Below are 10,226 nucleotides of genomic sequence, written 5' to 3'. Positions count from 1 at the left end.
GCAGAGATAAGGACAGGAAAGCATGATCTCCCAAGGGGGAGCCAAGAATGTACAGATTTAATCAAGTGCAGATTTTGAGTGAAGCACTGAGCATTTTAAAACTGATTTTCTCTTCTAAGGCTGAGCCTGGACCACACAACCTGAACACAGGAGGGGAAGTCTTTCCCCTAAACTGTGAAGGTCTATCATCCTAGATCACCTTAATAGATGTCCACAGGGAGAACAGATGTTGGATGAGGAAGGGCTGAGCTGATGGGGATAATTTTGGAGTCAAATTTCCAAGGTTTTGGAACTCATGAGAATCAAGATTCTAATTCGTTTCTAGAGAACTTCTCTAGTCTCAGTGTCCCACCAGAGGAGTTCTATGACCTGACCTTCTGAGGCTGGGAGTCTTCTGGGCCTATTGGTTTCTATCTGGTTAGAGAAAAAAAATCTTACTTTTTTTTTTTTTTGATACAGAGTCTCACTCTGATGCCCAAGCTGTGGCATCACAACTCATAACAACTTCAAACTCCTAGGTTCACATGATCCCCCTGCCTTAAACTTTTAAGTAGCTGGGATGCTCACTCACCACAACAGCTGGCTAGTTTTTCTATTCTTGGTAGAGAGAGGTCTCACTCTTGTTCATTGTGGTTTTGAACTTCTCTAGCCTCAGCCTGCCAGACTGCTGGAATTACAGGTGTGAGTCACTTTGCCCAGTAAAAATCTTGAACTTAAGGATAAAGACCTTGAGGTTAGGAGTTTGAGACCAGCCTAAGCAAGAGCAAGACCCCGTCTCTACCAAAAATAGAAATATTAGTCAGGCATGGTGGCGGGTGCCTGTAGTTCCAGCTACTTGGGAGGCCAAGGCAGGAGGATTGCTTGAACACAGGAGTTTGAGGTTGCAGTGAGCTGTGGTAATATCACTGCACTCTAACCCAGGGAACAGAGTAAGATCCTGACGTAGAAAATAAAAAAGAAAAGGATAAAGACTTTATTGGAGTCTAGGACAAGTTACCCACCATATCCATGACAGCAAACAATTTAGGACTTTGCCACTGTGACTGTGGCAGCCTGAAGCACTGCTGGTGATTTGGGGTTGGCTGCAGTCCAGGTTGTCCTTCCTATTCAGAGAAAGGGGGAAATTCATAGGCCTTGTGGAACCCTTCCTTGTTCAAAGCCCAGAAGTCAGGGAACCGGGAGAGGTGAAGGTGACCATCCTTGCACACAGTGGTTTGTTGGTTTGTGGCAACCACCTTCATGTTAGGTAAGACTTGTATTGGTTTCTGGAGGGAATGTGAAATGTCTCCCTTTGACATCACTTAGAATTTCAATTTGACAAATTTCTTCTAAGTATAGAGGAGTCAATCCTCCCAGATGCCAAGATGGAACAACAATTGGGAATGTTACTATAACAAGTTCCTCTGGTATATATAGTCAGATACAGCAATGTACAACATCTGCTAATCTGTGTGATCTTCTTCAGATCAGTTTCCACATGAGGTAGAGATGTCTGGCTGCTCCCAAGGGGAAAAAAAAAGTGTAATTCCCCTTTCACAGGGCAGTGGAGCCTCTGGGAGGTGCTACCCACCAGGGACTTTTTTTCCCAAAGTTTCCTTTGCATCTATATTTGATTATAATAACTATTTATAGCCAAAAAATTTAAGCAGAAATTGTGTGTCACTTCAGTGAATGTTGCAAGCAGTCATAAGTTCACTGCTCTCCTTCTCTGGTGGTTGGAAGTAGAGGACATCATTGCCAGAGAGGATGGAGGGAGCCACATGCTGAGGAAGGTGGTATTCCAGAATCATCCTAGAGAGGAAATTCAAACTCTGCCCGGAAGGCCCACATTGGTCGTTTTGCATGAGTGAGAAACAAACCTCCTTTGTATTAATCACTGGGGTTTTAAAGTTTTCTTATTACAGAGGTTAGTGTCACCTAACTCTTAAGCTCATAATAGTTAAATAATTTGTGGTTAACTGTTTGATTTTGTCTCTCTTAGTAGACTGGGGGACAGAATCATGTTGAGGGCAGGGGCTGATCTGTTTCATTTACTCCCAAATCCTAAACACCAAGACCTGATGGGCGACTGATAAATATGGGCTAACTGGCTTCTGAAAGGAATCCACAAATTCACATTTATGAAAGTTTACAGGAAAAGTGACTTTTCCAAGGTTACCGAGGCTGTTAGACAGAGAATCAGAGGTGCACAGCCCTCTGCACCTCTTTCAACATCTTGGAAACCAGATTTCCACTTCCTACTTACTAGAGTAGCCCAAACTCCAGAACACCGACAAGGCTGCACGCTGATGAGGATGTGGAGCAACAGGAACTCTCATTCATTGCTGGTGGGATTGCAGAACAGTTGCAAGACAGTGTGTCGTTTTCTTATAAAACTAAACACAGTTTTAGCTTATGGTCCAGCAATAACATGCCATGGAATTTACCCAAAGATTCGAAGCTGATGTCCACATAAAAACCTGTACACAGAAATTTGTAGCAACTCTACTCACAATTGCCCACACTTGGAAACAACGAGGGTGTCCACCAGTAAGTAAACGGATAAACTGTGGTACATGCAGACAGCAGAGTGTTTTCAGTGCTAAAAAGAAATGAACTATCAAGTCATGAAAAGACATGGAAGAACCTTCAATGCATTAAAGTGAACGAAGCCAGCCTTTCCACTTCCCACTATGTGACCTTCTGGGAAAGTTGGGGAAGTTGAATTATGAAGTAAAAAGATCAATGGCTGCCCAGAGTTTGGAGGAGGGAGGTTGAACAGATGGAGCACGAGGGGTTTAGGGCAGTGAGGTTGCCCTGTATGAGACTATAACAGTGGACATATGTCATCGCGTATTTGTCAAAACCCATCCAATGTCTGACGCCAAGCATGAGCCCTAATGTAAACGGTGGACTCCTGAGTTACAATGGCGTGTCAATGCAAGTTCATTGACTGTAACTGTGTGTCTCCGGTGTGTGTCTGGGTGGGTGGGGGGTTGTTGGTAATTAGGAGGCCAAGCTTCTGTGGGAAATCTGTGCATCTCCTGCTCAATTTCACTGTGAGCCTAAAAGGGTCAGAAAAAATAAACTTTATTCCAAAAAAATGCCAGTTACCCATCGGAGCTTGGTGTTTGGCTCAGGGGCAGTACGTTTTCGCGTCAGGTGGGTAAGCAGGGCTTTGTGAGCAGTTGAGACATTTGTAACTTGGAAACACCTGTAACTTGGCATGAGGTTTGTGGTGAGAAGAACTAAATTCAAGGGAATAAGTTGTCTCCTTTTTTGTGAGATAAGGAAACCACAACAGGCTTTGGGCTGCGTTTTTGGCTATCACTCTCTAGAAACTGCTTGTGGTGTCGGGTGTCCTGGGTTCCACTGTTTGCCGTTAGCCTTGGAGGAAGAAAGTGCCGTTGGTCTTCACCCTGGTCTTTCTCAGAGAACCGTGGCTTGTATGCAGAGTAAATCTTTCCTCAGATTCAAGGCTTAGGTGAGAAGAAGGCTCTAGTACCCAGGTGATTCCAAAGGGAGCCTAGACAAGGATGGAAGAGCCACATTTACATAGTGCCTGTCTTCCCCGCCACAAGCTTGGATGTCCAGCCTAGAGGCTTCACCAAGTGTGGATTCTGAGTGAGGTGAGGGCTTCTCCCCTGACTTTTTCTCCAAGACTATGTCTGTTCAAGACACCTGGGCACAGAAGGTTGACTCTGGCTTCCAAATGCTCAGAGCCTATTCTCCTGTTTCAGCACAAAAATCATGCACTGAGGTGATTTAACAGTGATGACCAGGTGATCGGAGTTTCTCTGGGAATGGCACTGGGGCTAATGCCTAAGAAGGCATGTGGATGTGTTTCCAGGGACTTTACCCAAACTCACCAAATTTACAAGCATAATAGGCTCGTGTGGGTCTGGTGCTGGGAGCTCCCTTGGACTCTGAGCTTTCTACATAAAGGGCAGAGTCTCAGCCCTGGACAGTCAGGTTCTAACAGTCTGCAGGGATATTTCCAAGTTCTCCATCACATCCATGACAAAGACACAACTTGGTGACAATTATCATGTGAAAGTTGCCAAAATCAAAAATGGAGTCATTTGAATTAAAAAACAAGCCAGGTATGGTAGCTCACACCTGTAGTCTTAGCACTCTGGGAGGCTGAGGCAGGTGGGTTGCTTGAGACCAGCCTGAGCAAAAGTGAGACCCTGTCTCTACTAAAAACAGAAAAACTACTGGGCACCTGTAGTTCCAGCGACTCCAGAGGCTGATGCAAGAAGATTACTTAAGCCCAGGAGTTTGAGGTTTCTATGAGCTATGACACCATGGCACTCTACCCAAGGTGGCAGAGTGAGACTCTGTTTCAGCAAACACACACACAACAAAGCAGACATGGAAAGAAGGGATCTGGGAGGGCCATGAAGGTGACATGGCAAAGTGACTCCCAATGCTGGGAGCCACTTGAGATCCAAGTGGGTCCTTAGTTCGTGAAAGAAAACATGCCAGAGCCAGCCAAGGGGAAGACACAAATGCCTGATAACAGGAACTATCACAAAAGACAGCAAGAAGCTGTCACTGGCACAAAGGCCTTGCAACTCACACACAAAAGTACTTCTGCAAGGGCATCTGCCTAGCAACTGCCTGTCCAACCTCAGCCTGGTGCAGCCCTTGTTATCAATCCTCGCAGGTAAAGATAAACAATTCTATAACCTTTCTCATTTTTTAAAGAACTTGCGTCTGTCATTATCTTCTTGAACATGTACGTAGTTTATGTACTTCCATTGCAATGTCCATCCTCAAATAAAAATTGTTTTCTTTTAGAGAGCTTCTCTCTGTTGCTTAGGTTGGAAAGTGTTGCCATCAGTCAAAAGCCCTTCTGGGGCTGGGGCTGGTGGTTTCAGGCTGGAGGGTCACCGCAAAGCTCCCCAGTCCCAAACCGAGGGGCAGTGAACGGGGACAATACATCCCAACATTCATCACGGTTTTCCCCTTCACCCCAAACAGTGCATGAGAGCCCTTCCCACACCAGCCAAGACTTGGGTTGGCTTCTGGAGGTTTTGTTTTTTCTCCACTTGTCTTAGAAGTTCAAGCTGGCAAGATCTTTCTTCTTTCCGAGGTAGAGGAGCCAGTCACCCTACAAACCTTAAATCGGGATACAAGTGGTGGAGAATAGGCAAGAAAAATACCTGCTTATACATACATTCCCGTGACTATTTTCTTCTGCAGAGCAAATGTATCATGAAGTAAAGATGACTAATTGTTTAGCAAAAAAACAAAAACAAATTTGTGTTTATCCTTTCACGGTATCAAGCCACCCCGTAGAAATGCTCGTACGCTTGTGCTCATTTTGTATTCGGTTCTTGCTAATAACATGTGAGTGAAATTGATTATATGACACATCTTGGCTGGCAGATTTGCTTTCCATTGTGGCTGGAACTTGTTGCAAATTTAGTGGGTTTGGATAATGTGTATTTATTATTTTAGGGCTCTAGAAAGCAGAAGTCCAAAATGGGTCCCCCCCTCCCCCCCCGCAAGACTGAAATCAACATAACAGCTGGGATGTGTTTCTCTTGGAGGCTTGGTGGGGGGGGATTCCTCTTACAGTTTCTAGAGTCTTAGAGAAATGTTAAAAGGTTTAAAGGAGAAACAAAAATTGAGGGAGAAAAATATGCAAGGAACTTAATAGGGTTAATATTTTGAACTCATCAAAGTAGCATGCACATAATAAATATATGCACCTTCTATTTCTCAATGAAAATAAATTTGTTAAATGATCAAAATGAAATTATTCATCTGTGTACATGTATTTTCTTTTGATTACTGAGCGTTGGGAAGTTGTCATATCTTGCTGTGGATAGTTACACGGCTTCAGGATGGTGACTAAGAATTCAGATGCACAGACTGGAGCAAATCATAGTTTTCAGATCAAGATGGTTTCAGCATGGGTCTTTTAGATATCTTTATTAATGTATTTGGTTGTGTGTTATAGTGAACACTAATGGACTTTTTAATAGATTCATATTATTTCAGATAATACAAATTCTGCTGGAACCAGTTCAAAAAAAGATACATTTTAAAATTACAACACTTTGTAGGAATTCGTGTCTATTGATATCTCATGGTTTACCTTGTATTTACATAAAATTTTAAACTCATTTAGTTTCAGAAAAGAGTTACAAATTTATGTATGGAATCAAAGAATCAAAATATATCATACCATGAATTCATGATTTTACATTCTTTTATCACTTTATCAACTCAGAGAAAAGCACAAAGCTACACTATTTAAAATAGGTGACATTTCCCAGGTTTGTAAATCTTTTTTTTTATTTTTTAGAACAAGGATTAACAAATAATTTTTTTAATCACAAAAGTAGGTGGTTAGTTTTGACCTCTCCTTTTTAGAACCAGAGGTTTCCTTGTAGGGAATGTTTGAATTATTACTCTTCCCCTTTCTTTGAATGCTCAAGTTCTCAATTCAGTCTGTTCCTTGGCTTATGAACTATTGCTTTTTAAAAATTTTTTTGAGACAGAGTCTCTGCAATCTCAAACTCCTGGGTTCAAGCAATTGTCTCGCCTCAGCCTCCCGAGTAGCTGGGACTACAGGTACCCGCCACGACGCTTAGCTCGTTTTTCTATTTTTAGCAGAGATGGGGTCTAGCTCTTGCTCAGGCTGCTCTCAAATTTTTGAGCTCAGCAGGTCCATCCACCTAGGCCTCCCAGAGTGCTGGGATTACAGGTGTGAGCCACCATGCCCAGCCACGAATTATTCTTATTATACCAAACTTAAATTACTCTTTTGAAGGTTAGGTATATAAGTAAAAAAAATCATTGGTTTTAAAATAGTTTAAAACTAGCCAGGCAAGGTGGCGTACGCCTGTAATCATAGCACACTGGGAGGCCAAGGCCAGTGGATTGCTTGAGCTCATGAGTTTGAAACCAGCCTGAGCAAAAGCGAGACTCTCATCGTTGTGGTTAAATATATTGTAATTGTTCACACAATAGATCACTGTAGGGCAATGAGAATTGAGGATTTACAGCTTCAGGCATTATTATGGATAGCTTATTCACAGCAGAAATGATTAATGTCAGCAACAAGTGAATGGCCTATTTAGGGAAGTGAAAGAAAATAGCTGCTAGCCTAGACTTCTAGAACAACAGAAATCCCTCAGAATTGGAGGTGAAATAGAGACATTTCAGGCAATGAAAACTGTATTCATCACCCATAAATGGGTACCAAAAGAATAAAACATTTAAGCAAAAGAAAAACAATCCTTGTGGGGAAAAAAAAAGAAATGTAGGAAGAAATGAAAAACAAGAGGGAAAAGGGTTGGCATCATTGCTCACAGGAACCTCAGATTCTTGGGCTCAACTGATCCTTTTGCCTCAGCCTCCCAAGTAGCTGGGACTACAGGCGTCCACCTCAATACCTGGCTATTTTTAGAGACAGGGTCTCCCTCTTGCTCAGTGTGGTCTCAAACTTCTGAGCTCATGCAATCCACTCACCTTCCAGAGTGTTAGGATTACAGGCATGAGCCATCACACCTGGCCCAAAGATAGGAATTTTCAATGATAATTTTATCATTAATGAATTAATAAAAAATTAACATGGGCTCACTATATATTTGATGAGATACTAAAAATACTTTTGAAAATTATACTTTGCAATAAAGTTTAAAATGACAGGATTCATGTGTATGTACACACAAATAGATGTACATGAGATAATACTATATTTATAAAATTTCAAGGGAAATTTGAACACAAGATTTTGGCCATTGGTTACTTCAGATGAGGGAGAAGTGTAAACAGGATGGGGTACACTATAGAAACAGACATGGCTTATCAACTCTCTAATTTTCCAGGAGGATGTTGATTTCATAGCTTTAAAAAAAAATAAAGTCTGTTCTGTTTTCTTTAAATTGGGTTTTAGAAATTTATCATACCAATGGTATGCTGGTAAAGGTTTAACAGTCAACTCTCTCAAAGACAATACCTGTTGTATAGCATTCGCCAGTTCCTCTGGTGTAAATACTGACACCATAGCTTTGGTGTGAGTTTTGTGTTTGGCAAAACCAAGTTGTGCTGACTCTGGAAAGGAGGATTAGGGCAGGAATATGATTCTTGCCAGATACTAATTAGGGGATGAGGTTCGTCTAATATTGCCTTGTGTTTTCTATGACCAAAATTTCAGGAATCTGTATTTCTTCCTCAGCTCCCACCTGGAGGAAAATCAGAGACTTATTTAGGGTGAGAAGAAACTGTTTATTTCCCTGCATATGCCTGCAGCTCAATACTAACTGAATTGTGATGTTGGTGTCAACCCGTCACATCCTGTGCATTTTTCAGTTTTGCTCATCTCCTGCCTCCAGCGTAGCAGAGGTATTTTCATGTTCCCCACATTCATCACTTGCTATGTCTTGGTAAACTCTGTCTTGAACATCTGGCCTCTTTCCATGTGGGCTAGAAGTGGGAACCCCTGGAAAGCTGAGTTCATGCACCCTTGGAGCCCAGGCCAGGCTGATCTCAGAGACAATGCAAAGTTACTGGAAAGCTGAGATTAATATGGAGATGGATTATCAGTAGTGAGGTCTTCTTTGCAGGGTTTCATCAGGGCCAGAAGATCTTGACATGAGTGGGTACATCCCTGCTACCATCCCACCCTAGGGTTTCTTCTCTGGCTGAACCCTAAGCATTCTTCTAGGAAGCAAGAGTGGGGTATGGAAATGTGAACTAATGCAGATGACCTAGGCAGGACTTTGTAGTGGAGTCTCCTGGAAACAGCAAGACATAAAGACCTTTGGGCATTCTAGACTCAAATTCTGTGGACATTCCCCTTTCCCTGAGCCAAGCCAGGGATACTTAAAAACTGGGCTCTTTGAGATAGCATTATGTGTTCTGGGTAGTGACAGAAAGACTCTGGGCTGAAGCATGCGGAGCTCTCTGAGGACCAGGATTTTTACTTGAGTGCCCCAGTCTGCCCACAAGACACAGAGATCATTATGGTGATTATGTACTCAGGAGGACTAGTCAGCAATGCAGTGGCCACGCTGGGATATTTTTAAATATTTGGACTATTTTGATGCAAAGTCCTCTTTTAATGACATTTCACAGTTGCATCTCTTTTCATTTTATTTATGCAGCTGTTGTTTTTCCACCTGACATTCAATTGGTATTTAATTTGCAAAAATTTTGTATGTATCTGACCTATTAAGAGAATCATTACTCAGCACTTGTGCAACACTCCAAGTGACATTTTTGTTTGTTGGTCTAGTAAATCAGGGACTTTCTAAGTAGTTTGGTGCTTATGTTCTTCCACTGTAACTTGCTCAGTGTTTTGGCGGCTGTGCTCTGTCCTATTGCTTCATGGCTACAAGATGGCTGCTGAAGCTCCAGGTGTCACATCAGCATGATAGAGTTGCCAGTGAGGCTCAGGATTAAAGGAAGGGAAAGGCCTCCTTATTAAATGCTCTGTTACTAAGAGAGAATTCTGACTCTCAGAATCTTGGTGTGTTCTGCTTTAAGTGTCATTGGCAATACTTGGCCATGTACTTTGCTCTGAATCAATCATTATAAATGGGATTGCTAAAATTGCCTTAACCTGAACTTCATTTCTTCCCCACCAGCTCCCTGGGATCTCCAGAACACAGCCACTCAAATGGAACTAGGATTCCATTAGTAAGAAAGACGTGAGCAATGGCTGCTGTGCAGGCCATCATCAATGTCTGCTGGCGTTACTGCTGGGAAGAGCAGCTCCATGGTCCTCAGAAGCGGTACACAATAGGACCCATGACAGAGGGTGGTGCTGTCCTCTTCAGTTCCACAGCAGGCAAAAACATTGCCCATCCTGCTTCTTCCTTTGAGTCCATCATCCATCCAGGTGCCCATCTGGCCCAAACCCTAGGGCTAAGTCCTAAGGACATTCAGCTACTTTAGGATTTTGCATATGCTGCTGGGATACTGGGAAAAGATGGGAAAAAAATTTATATTGCTAGAAAACACATACACACACAGGGTGCCAAAAAAATGTGTACACAATTTAAGGAAGGAAAAGAATGTATTAAAATGTTAAAACTCAAGTTATATTTGGTTTCTGCAATTACAAGAGATACAAGATGCACAAGGTAACAAATGTTGTTGGTGTATATTATTACAATTTTAATATATATATATTTTTTATTGAATGGTAACTATGTACATTAATGCACTTCTAGGGTACAGTGTGGGGTTTTCACATGCAATCTGAAATACTTCCATCAACTGGT

The sequence above is a fragment of the Otolemur garnettii genome, unplaced genomic scaffold (genome assembly GCF_000181295.1).
Source record: "Otolemur garnettii isolate 467f Iridium unplaced genomic scaffold, OtoGar3 scaffold00212, whole genome shotgun sequence".
NCBI lineage: Eukaryota > Metazoa > Chordata > Mammalia > Primates > Galagidae > Otolemur > Otolemur garnettii.
The sequence above is the reverse complement of the archived record's forward strand: the minus strand, read 5'-3'. Positions refer to the sequence as shown.